The sequence below is a fragment of the Canis aureus genome, chromosome 36, assembly GCF_053574225.1.
Source record: "Canis aureus isolate CA01 chromosome 36, VMU_Caureus_v.1.0, whole genome shotgun sequence".
NCBI lineage: Eukaryota > Metazoa > Chordata > Mammalia > Carnivora > Canidae > Canis > Canis aureus.
The window spans coordinates 1,638,825-1,657,050 of record NC_135646.1 but is presented as its reverse complement, the minus strand read 5'-3'; the positions used below and the strand labels follow the sequence as shown (position 1 = coordinate 1,657,050).

The 18,226-nt window shown below is 36.6% G+C and overlaps 2 long non-coding RNA genes across 3 annotated transcripts in view; both read left to right on the top strand.

The window, feature by feature from the left end:
- Positions 1-18,226, top strand: part of LOC144305944 (uncharacterized) — a 110,642-nt gene that overhangs the window by 6,818 nt on the left and 85,598 nt on the right. The window lies entirely within an intron of this gene.
- The window catches only part of LOC144305832 (uncharacterized), a 29,216-nt gene continuing 25,660 nt past the window's right edge, over positions 14,671-18,226 (top strand). The window contains exons 1-2 of the long non-coding RNA XR_013372855.1: positions 14,671-15,638; positions 16,633-16,758. This is a non-coding gene — a long non-coding RNA (uncharacterized LOC144305832). The remainder of the gene's footprint in view (positions 15,639-16,632; positions 16,759-18,226) is intronic.

The window sequence follows — 18,226 nt, the reverse complement described above, 5'->3', positions numbered from 1 at the left end:
GTCTGATATTTTCCTCAGGATTAGGTGAAGATTATTTGTATTTGAGAGGAAGACCACCAAGTTAAAGTGCCATTCTCATCACAGGATATCAAGGATGCATACCATCAATATGTCTTATTGTTGATGCTCACCTGGCTGAGGTAGTGTTCGTCGGGTTTCTCTATTATAGAGTTATTCTTTCCCCTCATTTCCAAACTGTCATCTTTATACAGAAGTCAGTAATTACAGCCCACACTTAAAGAGTGGAGAGTTATGCTTCATCTCCTTGAGGGTTACCTATCCCTCATTATTTATAATTCTGCATGGGAAATTTAACTTTTCTCCTCCATTTGACACTTAGGTCTATAATGCATTTTGCATCAATTTTTTTGTAAGATATAAGATCTGTGTCTAGGTTCATATTTTTGGATATGGATGTTCAGTTCCAGTATCATTTATTAAAAATAGTATTTTGTTTCTATTGTCTAAAGTCTTTGCACGTTGTCTCAAATTGGTTGACTATATTGGTATAGAGCTATTTTTAGCTTCTCAATTATGCTGCATTGATCTATGCACCAATTCTTTTGCCAACATCACACTGTATCTATCATATAATCTTAATATTAAATCTTGAAATCAGCTATTGTGAGTCCTTCAACTTCATTCTTAAGTATTGTGTTGGATATTTTTGGTGCTTTGCCTTTCCATATGAACTTTTGAATCATTTTAATGATATCTATGAGATTTTTGGCTGAAACTTTAGGATTGTTTTGAATCTACAGATTGAGTTGGGAAAAATTGACATCTTAACAATATTTAGTCTTCTATTGACTAAATATTCATGTCCTAACTTATGTGAATATGAAATATCTATGCAATTATTTAGGTTTTGTTTTATTTCTTTCATTATTGTTTTGTAGGTTTTGTTTTTTGTTTGGGTTTGGTTTTTTGTTTGTTTTTTGTTTTGTTTCGTTTTGTTTGCTTGCTTTCTTTGCATTCAGGTCCTGTATATGTTTTATTAGATTTATATCTAAGAATTCTTTCCTCCCTCCCTCCCTGCCTACTTCCCTTCCTCCTCCTTCCTCTTCCTCCTCCTCCTCCTCCTCCCCATCCTCCTCCTCCTCCTTCTTCTTCTTCTTCCTTCCTTCCTTTCTTCCTTCCTTCCTTCCTTCTTTCCTTCCTTCCTTCCTTCCTTCTTTTTGCTTTGCTCTTTTAGTGCTATTGCAAATTTTTGTTTGCTTTCCATTCCAATTGCTCATTGCTGAAATATAAGAGAACAATGACTTTTGTTTACCAAAATTGTATCCTGTGATCCTATCTTGTATCCTTTGATTCACTTATTATTTCCAGGATTTGCTGTTGTTGCTTGTTTGTGGTGCTCTACATAAACAATCATGTCATTTGTGAATAAGGGTAGTTTTATTTCTTTCTTTCCAATATGTATATCTTGTATTTATCTCTATTTTCTTGTCTTATTGCACTAGTTAGGACTTCCAGCACAATAATGAATAGGAATGTTAAGAAAGGATATTCTTCCTTTGTTCCTGATTTTTGGGAAAAAGCATCCAGCTTCTCACCATTAAGCATGATGTTGGCTCTAGGCTTTTTGGTAGGTATTTCTTATTAAGCTCTCCTCTATTCCTCATGTTCTGAGAGCTTTTACCAAGAAAGGATGTTGAATTCTGTTAAAAGCTTTTTAGGCATCAGTTGATAGGATTATATGATTTTTTTTTCCTTTGGTCTATTTTTCTGATGACTACATTGATTTTCAAATTAGAATAAAATTCAATTGGTCATGGAATATAATTATTTTTATATACTGTTGAATTTGATGAGGAATCTTGTATATATGTTCATGAGAGATACTAGTCTATATTCCTGTCTTATAATATCTTTATTTGAATTTGTATTAGGGTAATGTTGGCTCATAAAATTAATTTTAAGTTATTTCTTCTGTTTCTATTTTCTGGAAGAAATTGTAGAGAAATTGTATTATTTCCTTCAATAAATGTTCAGTAGAATTCACCAATGAAGTCACTTGGTCTTTTTTTTTTTTTGAAGATTATTAATTATTGGTTCAATTTCTAGAATATGTACAAAGCTTATTCAGGTTATCTATTTCTCCTTGTATGCATTTTGGCAGTTTGTGTTTATCAAGGAATTGGAACATTTAAGTTAAATTATCAAATTTGTGAGTACAAATTTGTTCACATTATTCCCTTATTACACTTTTAATGTTTATAGGATCAGTATGACAACCCCTCTTTTATTTTTTTATTGATGATTTATGCCTTGTTTTTTTTGTTTTGTTTTGTTTTGTTTGGTTTGGTTACTCTACTTAAATGTTTACCAATTTTGTTGATCTTTTCAAAGAACCAGGTAATGATTTCATTAATTTTCTCTATTGTTTATCTCTTAATGATTTCATTAATTTTTTTATCTAGTTTTGTTATATCTTTTCTTTGTATAAGTTATGCTTAAGGTGTTCTTTCTCTGCTTTCCTAAGGTAGAAGATTATTATTAATCTTAGATATTGTTCTTTTCTTTTTAAAAAATATTTATTTATTTATTCATAGGGACACAGAGAGAGAGAGAGGCAGAGACATAGGCAGAGGGAGAAGCAGGCTCCTCACAGGGTGTCTGATGCGGGACTTGACCGCGGATTCTGGGATCATGTCCTGAGCCAAAGGCAGGTGCTTAACCACTGAGCCACCCAGGGGTCCCTTTTCTTTTCTAATATATTAATTGCATGGTATAAATTTCCCTCTAAGAAGTACTTGCACTACACCCCACCAATTTCGATAACCTGTGTATTTTTATTTTCATTTAATTCAAAATATTTTAAATTTTTCCTGGACATCTTTGTTCCATGGGATATTTAGAAATGTTTTGTTTCGTTCCCAAATACTTGGGGATTTTCCAGCTCTTTTTTTGTTGATTTCTTGTTTAATTTCATTTTGGTCAGAGAATAAACTTCATATGTTTTGTAGTGTTTCAAATTTGCTCAGGCATACATTTTGGCCCAGAATGCTGTCTCTTGGTAAATGTTCCATGGAAGTTTGAGAAGATTGTGTATTCTGCTACAATAGGATGGGAGTAGTTTTAAATGTCAATTAGATGAAGTTGGTAATTAGTGACGTTTAAGCCATTTATACCCTTACTGATTTTCTGCCTGTTTGATCTGTCAATTACTGACAAAGGGATGTTGAAGTCTCCAACATCCAACATACTATAGTCTCTGCTAAAATAGTGGATTTGTCTTTTTTTTTCTTTCAGTACAATCAATTTTGCTTCACGTGTTTTGATTCTTTGTTTTAGGTGTATATAAATTTAGAATTATTATATAATCTTGGAGAACTGACTCCTTTATCATTATGTAATACCATCTTACTCCTAATGTTTTTTCTTGTTCTAATGTCTGCTTTGCCTAAAAGTAGCATAGTTAATCCAGACTTCTTTTGATTAGTGTCACCATGACATATCTCTCTCCATTGCTTTATTTTTAGACTATTTTAAGTTTCTGTGTTTAAAGTGGATTTCTTTTAGAAAAGTGTAGTTGAATTTTGTTTTATGATCCCTCTGACAATTCCTGCTTTTTCACTGGTGTGTTTAGATCATTGTTTTAGAACATTAGAAACAGTCTAGTTCACCAAACTTCTGATCACATGAAATTTGAGGGATTAAAAAAACCTTTATGTACATGTTTTTGTCTTTATCTACCTGTATAAATAATTCAACTACCTGTATAAATAATTTGTGAGTGACATTTATATAACCATATTAAAATTATAAACCTTATACAACCGCTAGATTTAGTAAGAACTGGATGAAGATTAAATACAGTATTTATGATACATTAAATTATATTTTATGTTATAGAAGAATTTTTTTCTCACTAAAATAATGTTAAGTATATTTAAGTGAAAGCAATAGGATTAAATATATCTTTTTTAAAATCTTGGAATAATGATTTTGATAGCAACTTAAATCTGGAAATTTATCTAATAATGATTTTAATGAATGTACAGCTAAAAATTATATCGCATGGAGAAATTTAGATACAAAAGGGGTGAAAACCACATTATTGATTGTGCTTGCTGCATAACAATGTTCCCTTTAATCTTCACATGAAATTAGACAAAGGTTTTTGTTTTTGTTTGTCTGTTTTAAATTCCAAAGTAAATTTCTTTCATCCACGATGTCAATCAGTTGTTCTTGAGCACTTATCAGAAGGAATTACATTTTTATATTTTTAAAATTGAGTGACGAATCCACTAAAACTCTTTGGAAAATTGTAAAACAGAAAATTCTGTTCCAAGTTTCTAAGTATTCAGATGGGAAAATTTTTATAAGTGATATTTCACATTACTTTTAGCATTATGACAAAAATATTTCAAATGTTGTTTTTTCAAAATGATTTTTCTGTTACATGTTTTTCTCTTCTGTTAAAATGTCATCTTTATCTTGAAAAGACCGATTAAGTGTGTTTATATTTTTCAGAAATACCTACAAGGTAACATACTGCTAGAAGCTATTTGTTATCATAGAAAAGGTCAGAAAATTTTGAATACTAATAATTTTGAGCAAAAGAAACCTGGGATTCACATTTAAGCTCAATAACCTTTAAGTGCTTTGCCACAAAATTAGTGGTTAACATTTTGTTAGTCCTAACCATGGGTGAGGCAGTGCACTGTGTTCTTTATACATTATATTTCATATCATTCCTTCTAATTACCCTTTTGTCATCCTTATTTTCCAAGTGAGGAAACTGGATTCAACATAATGATTAAGTTGCTTGCCCAAGATCCCTTATGGAGTATTTGAGGTCAGATTTTCCAAAAGAAGACACCCAAGAAAGGGATTTGTTTGTGTAAGTGATTAATTAAGAAAGTGTTCCCAGGATTCATGGGTAAGAAAGTGGAGAGAAACAGGAAAGAGAAGAGAAGAAGCCAAGTAAGGGGTGCCATCTCAACAGTCTCAGCTTCAGCCTGATACCTTGAACATAGATTGCAGTTTGTCCAACTACAAGGCAATCAATCTGGTCCACTCAGTAATAGCCATGCCATCTAGAAGAATCAACTCTTAGGCAAGCTTTCTACCAGTTCTGGTAAAAAGCCTTTGTAGTTCCCATGGGACCCTTCCTCTGAATGGAATCCCAGGTACATGTCTTTAAAAGAAAAGCCCATGGAAACTGGAGAATATGTACACAAAACCTTTCAAAAGGATCTAAGAGAATCCGAATGGAGCACTATCAGTATTTGCTAGGATTTAGGGACTAAATTCTCTCCTTGGGGAAAGGACAGATCATCCTAAGGGGGGTGGATAGAGACTAATGACCCTGAGTCAGGGTTATATTCCCTTTGGGTCTTCTGGGTGAGTACAAGTTAGTGAGAGCTTCAACTTTCCTCTTTTACACTAAGAATGGCTTCAGAAATTATTCTAACCATTCAATGGGGGTAAGTAACACCTTTCAGTAGACTATGAAGTGTAGGACTGGGAAAAATGAGTGGTAAAGGACAAGTGAACTTGCTCCATTCCTGCTTCCTGTTGACTATTTGGGAGAGGAATTCCTAGCTCATTAATAGAGCCAGATCAAGAACATTTAACTATCCTAATCATTGAAAACTAACAACAGCTAACACCTATATGATACCTTTTGAGTGCCAGTGCCGTGTGTATATATATATTAAATTATATATATATATATACACACACACACACACACACACACACACATATTCATTCCATAAATGAATTTACTTAGTAAATGTTATTATTCTCATGTAATAATTAAGGAAACAGACACAAAAAGATTAAATAGTTTGTGCAAGACTACACAGCTTGGAAGAAGGAAATCTGGAATGTAATCATTTCAGCTTTAACTACTAAGATATACTGTGCATGAGGAAAGCAAGAAATTAAGTTAGGAAGACAAATAGAGGATGGTCCTATCTATATTTATATAAATATTTGTTAAAATGAGTGGCAAATAAGCAATAATATCTTTATATTTTTGTGTATCTAAATAATTTATAATTTATAGAAGGAAGAAATTACACTTTTTACTTGTATGAAATACAAATGATAAATAACACTAAACTTTGAAATAAGGGCTTGGAAATCTAATAGTCTTTTCCCTGTGATAACTACTTTAATACACTTTTTGAAAATATCAAATTAAAAAAAATTAGGTACTTCCTTCTTGCTCTGACAAAAAAAGCAAGAGGGTTCAAAATGAAAAGAGCCTTTAATGCCCCAAAGCTTTTATGGTTATTGAGAAGGCTGAGCAAACTACTCAGTTGAAAACCCAGACCTTTCTTATAAAAACAAGAAGATGACTCAGAAAAACAGAGCCAAGAGACCAGAGGGCAAAGCTAAGAGATACCAAGAATCACCCTGAACGAGAAGAACTGAGCACTAGCTGAAGACAGAGTAACATGCACCTAGCTAGATTTTAGAATTACTATGGGTCAGTGACTGCAACATGCTTCTAGTCTTCCCCCTCTCTTTTGAATAGGAATGAATGTCTACTGCAGTTCCAGCATGTTTCAGCATCGCACGTTGAGGGTATGGAGAGCAGAGAACCTGTTTTCTTAAGTTCTCAGGGCTGAGATGGACAGCTTCAGTAGAAGAGCTGTACTTACAGAAGCACAGTGAAGAGTCTCATCGACACCTGTGCTGATGCAGATAACAAGATCCTAAACATCAGTCATGAGCCAGAGACTATAATAGGATGAGATTCTGATGATCTTTGGAGGGAAATGAGGGTCTTTTGCATGTGGGAGAGATGGGAACCACTGAGGCCAGAGGGTAGACTATTATTGCCAGCTAAGAATCTTGAATATACTTACTGTGAGATTTTTGCTGCTTCTGCATACTGGCCAAAGAAAAATTATAGGTAAGATAAGAAATATCAGATGACATGCCTGGAAATGTAACACATTAGCATTACATAAGGTTTTGGCAGGGACTCCAATAATTGCATGCATTCATTTATGTGGATATGCAAACTACCAGTTTTTAATTGAAAGTTTCCTGAATTCAGATTGAATTAGAAATGGATATTTAATGCCTTTCAATATGGTAATTATACATCTATTTTCCAATAGTACAAAAATGATTTGGGGGAAGCAGAGTTTAGATAATGCTCCACCAGATTTGTGGTCTTCTATAATGAGAAAGGGTTCCTAGCCACTTTTTCCATCAGATGGGACATTGTGACTTGGTTCTGGACAGTGGATTTGTGATGAAAGTGATATGTGCCCTTCTAAGCCTGGCTCATAAAACTTTCCAGCCTACCTTTCAGCTCTCTTCTTTCATTTTGCAGGCTGTCCTCGCCCAGGGCCATCTTGAAAATTATGTGTTGAAGACAGCAGGGGCTCCATTAGCTTAAATAATTTTGCTGGAATATCATGGATAGCATTAATAAGACACCAAGATATGGCACATGATTAAAAGTAATACGATTTTGGGATAGGGTGTTTTTCTATGTCTGGTATGATTCAATAATATTCTAAAGAACATACCATGAGTTTTCCTTGGTTCAAGATGTTAATGTTTTATCCGATAAGATTTCTTCCCCATTCCCCACTTACATGAAAATAAAGCAACAAATATATAGCCTCAGTAGCTTTGGCAAGTCATGGAAACTATCAGATTTATTCATTTCTTTCTATCTCTGTGGCCATCAACCCAACCCAAACTATAATCACCACTTGCCTGTACAGCTACAATACTTGTTGTCTGTTCTTGTGCCCTCCAATCTGTCTCCAAGTTGTAGTTAGAGTGATCTTTTCAATCTGATCACAGTTCCCATCATATCCATTCATAGCTTCATACTGTTCTTAAGACAAAGCCTTTCATGTGGAAAGGTCCTCGGAGGTCCTGCCTTCTCTGACCCATGTCTACCTCTGCAGCTTCATCACAGACCACTCTTGTTCTCGCTGCTTTTTCTGGAGCTATACCTCAGTTCCTGGATGCACAATGCTCTTTCCCTCTATAGAAACTTGTAGATCAGCTTAGAAATCATTTATTTAGGGAAGATTTTGCTGATCCCAAATTGAACAAGTTTCCCTCATTTGGGGCAGCTCGGGTGGCTCAGCGGTTTAGTGCTGCCTTCAGCCCAGGGCCTGATCCTGGAGACCAGGGATCGAGTCCCACGTCGGGCTCCCTGCATGGAGCCTGCTTCTGTCTCTGCCTGTGTCTCTGCCCCTTTCAGTGTATCTCTCATGAATGAATAAATAAAATCATAAAAGAAAAATTTCCCTCATTTTATGTTATAGCAAGTCTTATTTTCCTTTGCAACATTTTTCTCACCTTGAAAATGTTTCAAGTATTTGATTATTTTCTGTGATTTTTAATCATGTAGTTCAAAACATTCTTCTAGAAATACAGTAAAATAAATGTATATCATCAGAGTGAAACCTAAACATTTTGCTAGTGATCTGAAGGTCCCGATTTACCATGTACTGAATTCTTATATGTATTGCAGTCTGGTTCTGGACTTGCTATTCTGGTTCATAGGTGAGCTGTCTATTCATGTATGAGTGCCATCTGGTTCTAGTCAATAGTGGTGTGCCCAAGATCGCGAATCCGAGAAACCACCAAGAGCCAACACCGATGCAAACACACGAGGGTTTATTTACAAGCTGGAGCTTGGGTCCAACCAAGTATAACCGACCCAGCAGAGCAGCGACTTGGATCCCGAGGTGGGATTTAGCTTAGTTTTATGGCCTGGTCTAGGGGACCTCCAGAAGGGGTGGAGCAATTCCTCAAGTTCTGTTTACATATTGATATGGGGCCTTCAAGGGCATTGAGCTCTGTTCTTACTCTAATAGGGGGTTCCTGCCCTTGGCTTGGGCTCTGTTCTTATTCTAATATGGGGCTTTCTAGGACGTTAAGCTGTAAACTGTTCTCTTCCTGTAACTGAAGTAAGGTAAAGTTCAGCTCTTATTCCCTGGGGCCTGGGATGGCTGGACTTGTGCTAAAGCTGAACTTAAAGTGGAATGGCCTTATTTTCTCAGCCTCCACAAATAGTACTATCTTATCCTTCTTACTACTTGATTTTACACTATTAAATATTCTTATAGTTTAATTATTTGATTTGTTGGCTTTAAATGGTTTCCTTGTTTACACAACTATAACAGATGAGGCATCAGAAAATTTAATTTTTGTCTTCAATGTCTTTTCCTCTTCTCCAGTTTTTTTTTTTTAGTTGTTATAATTTCTATATAGTCAAGGCATATAATACTTGTATCCTTGTTAGTCATTTTCAATCCACGGTTTAAAAAATCTTAGTTCCATCATTAAATAACTTTGTCTTGAGGCACCTGGGTGGCTCAGTAGTTGAGCATCTGCCTTTGGTTGGGTCATGATCCCAGGATTCTGAGATCAAGTCCTCCATTGGGAGCGTGCTTTCCTTCTGCCTGCATTTCTGCCTCTGTGTGTATGTGTGTGTCTGTGTCCCCCATGAATAAATAAATAATAAATAAATAAATAAATAAATAAATAAATAAATAATTTTGTCTTTATCATTAGCTTCTTTATCCCCCATCATCTTTTATTTGTTGCTGCTTAAGGAATAGAGAAAGACAAAGAAGCATAGATGATGAATCTGGAGGTGTGCAATAAATACATCCAACACTGTGATTGACAAAAGGATCTTGCCTTCTAAACCACAGAGGGAAGAAAGTGAAAACAGAAAGAGGTTAAAGTATATAAAGGAATCATAAATGTTTATGTATTAGGGGTTCTCATAAGAACCAAGATCTTTGGAGTAGTGAATGAGAAAGCTGAATGGAGATGTGACTATTGTCAGAGAGGGGAGTACTTGATTTTTATTTTTTTCCAATTTCAGAGAGAGGAAACTTCCTGGTGATTGCAGGATGTAGGTTATGACTGAGAGTAACTGGCCTGAATAGAATTGAGAAGAAGGTTGTTAGACATGAAGAGGTTAAGAAACTGAGAAGCCACTGTGTTAAAAGTCATTGACACAAATTGAAAACAGAGACATGTTGCTTTAAGGAAATCTGGTGTAGAAATTCAGATTTATAGCTCTGCAAAGTGGGGTGTTTGTGTTTTGAATTTTTTTTTTTATTACAAAAGGACCCTTTGCATAAGTCACCCAGGAAGTCTGCATAAGAATCCAAAGGATGGTTACCAACTATCTTTAGGCACTTTAGAGTTTCCCAAACACTTCCTGCAATTGGATCTCCTTTGATCCTTATAAGAGTTGTGTGAGGAAAGAGAATGAGATCTGTACTCTTTTTTTCTATGCATGAGGCTCAGGGAGGGTCCTGTCATTAGTTTCATAAATAACTAAGCCAGGACCAGGAGACCCCATCACTTTAGCTAGAAGTCATGGTTCCTTGGCTAGTGCATTTGGCAAGGATTCGGTTGAAAAAATGTATAAAGCCTATTGTCTTTTCCAGGAGCACTTACAGGCCTAAAATCAAGTATTTCTTTCTTTTTTAAAAATTCAATTTACATATGGTGTATTACTCATTTCAGAGGTAGAATTTAGTGATTCATCAGTTGCATATAACACCCAGTGCTCTCATTATATAAAGTGCCTTCCTTAATGGCCATCACCCAGTTATCCTACTCTCCCTCCAGCGATCCTCAGTTTGTTTGCTAGAGTTTAACATCTCTTATAGTTTGCATCCCTCTCCATTTTCATCTTATTTTATTTTTCCTTCCCTTCCTTCATGTTCATCTGTTTTGTTTCTTATTCTACATGAGTGAGATCATATGGAATTTGTCTTCTGACTTACTTTACTTAGCATAATACCCTCTAGTTCCAGCCATGTCACTGCAAATGGCAAGATTTCATTGTTTTCAACTACAATAATGACAACAACAAAAAAGATAGCTCTCTTAATCAGAAAAAAATGTCATTGTCACTATGTGGGTATCTAAGTCAATTCATTGTGTATTTTGGTAGATTAGACTCATTTTGAAAGTTGTTTGTGAAATGTATTTAATTGGTTTGTCTGTTTTGATTTTGAGTGTGAGTCTCTATAGCTGTCCATGTAGTTATGGCAGTTTTTCAACACACCACAAGGGGGGAAAACAGTTGTTCAGTCTGAAGGCAAGATAGAGATTCTGTGTGTATATTATATATAAAGCTTCTGGCTGTATTAAACTCTGGTATCATGAAGACTTGGATTTCTTGTATATAAGGCCAGAACTCTCCTTATAATGCCAGGGATCTGGCATCCTCTAAAGACTGGGAATAGCTGCTGCCAAAAATCACTGAATATCATGAAAGCCCTTGTACTCTACCATATGATTATGGAGAGAGTCCATGGGAAAGATCTGAATTTGTAAATAAATATTTACAGTCTGAGTTAACTGGGTAGCTCCTAACAGCTGGATGTGTCTATGCATGTGTGTGTGTGTACTTGCGTGCTCACTTTGATACTGTGCAGATTCCAAATCCAACTGAAAAGCAGTAGTTATACAATTTATACTGATCATTTCAATGAGAGAATTGGGAGAAGTAAAAGCTTTGAAGGCCTTGCTGTCTGAAAATAGTGTATACTGTTTTTTAAGAAAATTGTTTAATTTCAAATGACACTTGGCTGCCCCCCCCCAAAGTCATTGCCACAGATTGATCAAAGAATCCAGGGAAATGGCAAGAATTGGCATTTGGAAGAAAACTGTTGGCAAGGCACACACCCCAATTAAGGGATAATTGGTGGCATGAGCATCAAAAGAATATAGGGTTGTATTTCTTTAGGATTTTATTTTATATATTTGAGAGAGAAAGAGCATGAGCAGAGGGGAGGGGCAAAGACTCCCCACAGAGCTGGAAGCCTGATGTGGATCCTGATCCTAGGACTCCAGGATCATGACCTGAGCTGAAGGCAGATGCTTAACCAATTGAGCCACCCAGGTGCCTTCAGAATGCGAGGTTTCACATGAAGGTGGAGGAAGAATTGAAAACCTTCTTGGGTATTCGAAAGAAAAGATTCATGACAGCTATACTCTTGATTTTGAAGGGGAAGAAACACTTTATTGATATTACAAAAATCTAATAGAAACAGAAGAAAAGGGAAATCTATGCATAGATGAGGGCAATAGTAAGCAGTAAAGGAGCATAAGACAGAGTTACATCAAATCAGGTACTTCTGACATCACACCTCATTAGCTGGGGAAGCCCTGTGGATACAGCCAGGCTGGGGTCCTGATGGAGAAGACAGAGCGGGGCATCCTCCCACCAGGTGAGACTTCCAATTGACCAACCCTATAAGGTCTGTATTTATAGGGAAAATGGAGGGGTTTGAAGTTAAACATCTGTTCACCTACATGCAGTTTGGAGTGCATTTCTATGTTATCATGTCTTTACACCTTCAAGAAGCCTGGGCTACGTGTGCTTGCCTCCCCTCCCAGATTCCATTCCGGGGGGTCAACCCAGCCTGGAACTGGAGGGAATATAAGGCAGAATTTGCAGCTCATGGCATCCAGACCAGAAGGGCCAATTCTGACCCGGAAGCCAGCTAATGTCAACGAACCAGGCTCCCGAGGTCAGTTATGCAGCATGAGTCTCAGAAACATCATTCCTTAACCTGCCTGTGTGCTGCAGGTCTGCGTGGTCAGTTATGCAGGACAAATCACAGAAACCTCATCCATGCAATACCCTGGGGAGGGGAAAGTCAGCCTCCCTTTTCTACTACCATGGGCAGTGAGAAGGCTGCATTCCAAGAAAGAAGACAGGATGGGGAGTAGAGTCTTGCAGGCATGCTGTGTTTCATTTAAATGCAGTAATTGAGAAGAATGTGTCACGAAGAACTTAAGGTTGTATCGTTTGGGTTTGCTGATGGTGAAATGGTGTTCCAGAGGGCGTAGTTAAGGACGAGAATAAGAGAAGCAAGTTGGGTAGGGGAAGAAAACAAATAACATCAATGGGGAGAATGTTTCAGAGAGTCTAGACACCTGGAGGGACTTCTATCCTAGACGCTAAGGACAGCTAATCAGGATATGCACTTAGGAGGTTTCATCATTCCTACCTAAATTGCATATTATATGCATTTGTGGGACGTTTCTCCATTTCTATCTTTAGGTACAACCTTGTTTTTTCCTGAAAATTTTTCATTTTTAAGTCAGTTGAAATCCACCTCCCAAAAAACCACTCACCAAGTGTAATAAATCCACAAGAGAGATGAAACGTTTACATATTTTTAAAATTTAATATTTGTCTACTAAATTATTGATTTATATCTCTTCATAATGCACCAAGTGACAAATAATAAACTTATTTACTTCTTTACAACATTCATCATCCAGGAAGAGAATGGCAAAAGCAATATGTTTTTCACAGTATAGTTTGCTCTTTGGTCTGCCAATGGTGTGGACAGTTAATATTTACCACACTAAATGTCAACAGTGTATGGGGAGATGGATTGACAACATAACAGGGCAACTCTGGGGCATTGCATCCAGGAATCTTTATATAGAAAGCCCTTGGCAGGGCATCCTGAATAAAAAGTGGGTAGTTGGGTTAAGGAAGGTGGTGAAATGTGGTTCAAGCTCCTATAATAAACTCAACAATAGTAAACAGAAAAGAGTTAGAAGCTACTCTCCTTTCTCCAACAAAAGAGGTCTGCCCTGTTTAGGCTTATCTAGATGAGGACACTCGGTATACCCTTTGGGTTGTAATGCCAGGAGGTTAATGACTGCAAGAATAAATTGTGCTTTATTGAGTCCTGTGGTAGTTCTGGGAAGGAAGCAGGGCAGCATGATCTAGAAAAACTGCATGAACGTGAAGGATACTTTTATCACTTTTTTGGGTAAGTGTGGTGTTGAGACAAGCAAGGAGCTTGATGACTTCCAAGGCCAAAAAAAAAAAAAAAAATCAAATGATGTGATATTTGTGAAAATATAAATTGCACAGCCCCACATAAATGATTACCATTATTTCCTTATTATTATTGACAGTGATCATCACAGTGAAATAAGTGTTTAGAAGCACCATCAGGCTGCCAGAGTTGGCATAGAGAATTACAGAAGCTAAATAATACAGTGAAACCAATTCAAAAGCTTTCTGAAAAGGAATTCCTAAGTGGCCAAAGCCTGTGATCTCATGGATCCTTTGCTTTAAAGATAAGCTCTTTTTAATGAAATAAACAACCCATGGCTTCCAAATCATTTTTCCTCATTGGATTTTTTCTTTTTTACTATAGTTATGTTTATTGTGATGGGTTTGGCTTACATTGCAGTGATGGGCAAACTGTTCAGCCTTAACATGATCACTTCCGTACTCATTATGGAAAATTGGAAACAATACATTAGATTCCTAGCAGAAATAATATGTTGCTCTGGGGTGATATTTGGACAAAGATCATTACAGAAATATGGGTAAAGGCATTTGAGCTTTCCTTTGCAATTATGGCTCTTAAGACATTTGACTGAAATATACACTGATAATGAAGATGATGAATCTGTGTTTCTAATCATCACTCAAAAGATACAGCCATGTTTTGAATATTTGTTTGTTTTGCATCACACAGTATGCAAGTACAAATGCGAGTTGTACCATCCCTTATGGTTTACCCTCTTAAGATTTCTACACTGAAAAACTAGAATTGACTTACCAAACAGATGCCATACTACCAAATCTGGATAAGATGTTCACATAGCAGATACTATAGGAATTATTAAACTGCCTTTTTAAAATAATAGAATCTCATTAAACTTATCTGTTACTGGAAATTACAGGGATTATTCATGTATGGTGATTTGCTTAGGTGGCTTAGAGGACTGGGGTTTGCTACAGTTGCTTTCCACAGAAACAGACACTGAGTGGGAGTGAGGAGTGAAAAAAATAGGCATCAAAGCCAGAGAAGAGAAGAGAAGAGAAGAGAAGAGAAGAGAAGAGAAGAGAAGAGGAGAAAGAAGAGAAGAGAAGAGAAGAGAAGAGAAGAGAAGAGAGGAGAGGAGAGGAGAGGAGAGGAGAGGAGAGGAGAGGAGAGGAGAGGAGAGGAGAGGAGAGAAGAGAAGAGAAGAGAAGAGAAGAGAAGAGAAGAGAAGAGAAGAGAAGAGAAGAGAAGAGAAAAGAGAAGAGAAGAGAAATGGAAGAATTGGGCAGAGGGTAAAGCTGAACAGATGCAGACCTGATAAAGTCTCGGCAAGTAGATGGGGGCTCTGGAGTGAGTATTCACCATCAGAGTGTTCTGCCCTGGGTCAAATGCAGGTGGGTCTGGGAAAATATATCTTTGTGCAAAAAGCTCTTATGTCCGTGCAGAGCCTAATGCTGCTGACAGCTGGAGACTGTCTGGTGAGCACCCTCCTCACAGCTGCAGGAGGGTCTGAGACTGAGTGACATATCTTCCTGACAACTTCAAGCCTGGGTAGACTAAACAGACATCGAAGAATATTTGGATTGCCTCCAATTTCCTATATATAATGCTGTACTATGTTTGTGTTATTATTAACTTGTTTCTCATAGATAGAGATATACTGTTGACAAGTTGCTTGACGGTGGGAAATGGACATAATTTTTTTATTTCTGACATTTGGAGAACAATAGCCTCAAGAATGAATTGGGAATCTGAGCTATCAGATGGAGAGATCATTGGAAAAGGGTTCACAAGAAGAGTACCTGAAAACAGGTAGATATTTTGGAAAATCATCAAAGGGCAAGTCCAGTACGGAACTAGGTGAGTTGCAACCTAAAAATATAATCCAAAATAATAATATAAGAATAGCTGTCTAGTATGGGGATCTAGATATAACCTTAGGTACTTAACTCTTTTTTTAAAAGGCATTTGAACTCATTTTTTAATTGCCTTATTGAAGTATAATTGATATACAAAGCTGTAAACATTTAATGTATACAATTTAATGAGTTTGGACATATGCGTACACCCATGAAACCATAACCACAATGAAGGTAGTAGACATATCCACACCTCTGCTTGTTTCCTTGAATCCCTTTGTTGTTGTTGTTGTTGTTGTTGTTGTTGTTGTTGTTGTTGTGTGTGTGTGTGTGTGTGTGTGTGTTTGTGCTGGGGATCAGGGAGCATAAGAACAATTAACATGAGATCTCTACTGTCCCACAATTGAAGTGTACATTATAGTGTTGTTGACCATAGACCTTATGCACTAGAACCAACCTCTAAACTTACCCATCTTGCATAGCTGAAAGTGTATATCAGTCGAACAATTCTTCTCCATTTTCCCTTCCTCTAGCCCCTGGTAACAATCATTCCATTCTTCCCTTCCGTGAGTTTGACTATTTTAGGTAACTCATGTGAAATCATACAATATCAGTTCTTCTGTGACTGGCTTACATTTTTTTTTTTAAAGTTTGCAAAACATGATCAAAAGAACAAAAGATTAAAAATGTATTCTTGCTCTAATGACTTATCAGATGAGTGTGTGGAGGCAGTGAATCCCCCAAACTAGAATTAGTGGTAAAAACATTGTTCCCAAGACCATCTCTACCAGAAAGATACTTTGCACTCACAGATGGTGATAGCAAAGGCATACTTCACAACCTGCCCTGGCTATGATGTCATACAGACCAACTGCTGCCCAAGAGTAAATTATGATAATTCCATAGCTTTGTAGAAGAAGGAGCTACAGTTTACTGAGCTCTTAACTATATGCCAGATACTAGCTCAGCATCTTATGTATTATTGCTCATCTCAGACTTTCTTAGCCTGCAATTTCTTCTGCTATGGACCATGGCCAAAGTGACATCACAGTATGCAGCCCATCATGAGAAGAGCTTGCATCAGAGAAGCGTGTTGTTGACTACTTGTTGTGGTCTGACCGGTAAGCATTCATCAGGGCCTGACTCTTCACAGGACATGATCCTTGCAACAAAGGAGAGATGGGACTTCAGGGGTAAGAGCACTGGCCATGGCCTTCCTATCCAGTTCACATCCTCCTTCTCCTAGAACGGACTTCATTGAAATTATGGTGTGCTTTTGGGCTCTGAAGGGCTTTTTAATTAAATAATTTGCTCCTTCAAATATTTATTGACTATATCACAGGTAATTTTTTTTAATCCAAATTATTCAATAGATAATTGATTTACCTTTTCCCTGAAACTAAGGGTCAGAGATATATAGGGAGAATTTGAAGTGGTTACTTGTTCTTATCTGCCCACCATCTCTTTCCCTTTCCTCTAGCAACTCAGTTTCCCTTCTCTTTTTTTCTCTTTGTGGCACCCATTTTATGTGACTTACACAGGGATCAGCACTTCTGTAAGAAACTGATTTCTTGGTAGAAATAATTCACTATTCATGGCTGATGAGAAAAGGAAAGACTATTAATCAGCAACTTCTCCAAGGCTTGGAAATGCAGATAGTGAAAAAATCCTAATTATAATCCTGCCTTTCTACTAGAACAATCATAAAAGATTCCTCATGTGGAATGACCCTATTTGAGAGATGAAGAACATTAGAGCCATGAATCCCTGGACTGAACTATGCCTGAAGGAAGATATTCCCTTCTGATTTTTCAGCTTACATGAACCAATGAAGTTTTTTGTTTGGCTTCATCTAGGTTGAGCTTTTTGTTTTTTCCATCACTTATAACCAAATGAGCCCTGACTATGGCATAGAATTTTCCTTGAAAAAGACATGGAAGAGAGCAGGAGAAAGTAATACTGTTCTAAGTGGCTATATGTGCTGGGCATAAAGTTAGACACTATCATTTTATTAATTCATACATATTTTTTATTCATGAGGGGAGAGGAGACAAAACTAGGTTATGTGATTTGTCTTATATCTCACTATAAATTAGAGATTCAGGCCCAAATTCAAATGTGACTCCATATCCAATATACCATGTTGCCATCCCATGTTGCAATTATATTTTATATTGAAATACAATCACTTATATGCAAATACTATTTGAAGAATTTAAGCAACAGTGAGAGGTGTTGCCATAAAAGATGACACAACAGATTAAGCTTGGAGAGAGAGTGGAGTCAGAAGGGAATTTCCGGAGCAGTCCAGAACTGTCCAGAGTCCTGACCTTGGATATCTTTGACCATCATCCTTAAGCCAGCTCTCATTTTTCCAATACCATAGCCTTGTTCACTCTCACCCTTATAACATCTACTTCTCAGTCTTTCCCATGGAAATTTGTGAACTTTGTTAGGCTGACTTATACAAAGTGGTTTGGAGTCATCTAGACCTTATTCAATTTTTAGTACTTCTGCTTAATGAATCAAATAACTTTGAATAAGTCACATAACCTCAGACTTAATTAATTATTATGAAAAGGGGATGAA